This window comes from Propithecus coquereli, unplaced genomic scaffold (genome assembly GCF_000956105.1).
Source record: "Propithecus coquereli isolate 6110/MARCELLA unplaced genomic scaffold, Pcoq_1.0 Scaffold131, whole genome shotgun sequence".
NCBI lineage: Eukaryota > Metazoa > Chordata > Mammalia > Primates > Indriidae > Propithecus > Propithecus coquereli.
Window position 1 is genome coordinate 2,348,692 of NW_012137303.1, and position 1,190 is coordinate 2,349,881.

The following is a 1,190-nucleotide window of genomic DNA, read 5'->3' on the forward strand; positions in this document are numbered from 1 at the left end:
AATCTTTTGATTTCCATCTTTACTTCCTTGTTTATGAAGGAATCGTTCGGCATAAGGTTGTTTAATTTCCATGACTGTGTAGTGATGAGAGTTTCTGTTGGGGTTGATTTCTATTTTTATTCCACTGTGATCTGAGAAGATGCATGGTATGATTTCTATTTTTTAAATTTTTTGAGACATGCTTTGTGTCTTGGAATATGGTCAATCTTAGAGAATGTCCCATGAGCTGATGAGAAGAATGTACATTCGGTGGTTTTTGGGTAGAATGTCCTGCATATGTCAGTCAGGCCCATTTGCTCTAGAGTTCTGTTTAAATCCATTACTTATTTGTTAATTTTCTGTTTGGAAGATCTGTCCTGTGCTGTCAGTGGGGTGTTGAAGTCTCCAACTCTTACGGTGTTGCTGTCTATCAATTTGTTTAGATCAAGTGAGTTTGCTTTATGAATCTGGGTGCACCTAAGTTGGGTGCATACATATTTAGAATTGTTATGTCTTCTTGTTGAACTGTACCCTTCACCATTATATAGTGACCCTCTTTGTCTTTCATTACTTTTGTTGATTTAAAAACTAAGTTGTCAGAGATCAAAACTGCCACACCATCCTTCTTTTGGCTTCCATTTGCTTGAAATATTGATTTCCACCCTTTTACCTTGACTCTAAATGCATCCTTGCAGGTTAGATGCATTTCCTGGAGGCAGCAGATACTTGGCTTGTTTTTTTTAATCCATTCAGCCAGCCTATGTCTCTTGAGAGGGGAGTTCAAGCCATTCACATTTATTGAGAGAACCAATAAGTGGGGTGAATTACTGTTCATTCTGTTGGGTTGCATTTTGTTGCTTTGTTTTCTCTCTTGAGCCATTGTAGAATCTAGCCTTTGATCTTTAACTTTTGAGTGGTTTTACATTCGAGAGTGTTTATTGTGCTGATCCTTGTATAATTCTGTTTTGCGTACTTCTTGGAGAGCTGGTCTTGGCTTGGTGAATTCCCTCAGTCTTTGCTTATCTGAGAATGTCTTTATTTTTCCTTCATATATGAAACTTGGTTTTTCAGGGTACAAGATTCTAGGCTGGGCATTATTCTGTTTCAAAAGAGTGAGAATGGGGCCCCAGTCTCTTCTTGCTTGCAGGGTTTCAGTTGAGAAATCTGGAGTTATTCTGATGGGGTTTCCTTTGTATGTTACTTGTTTCTTT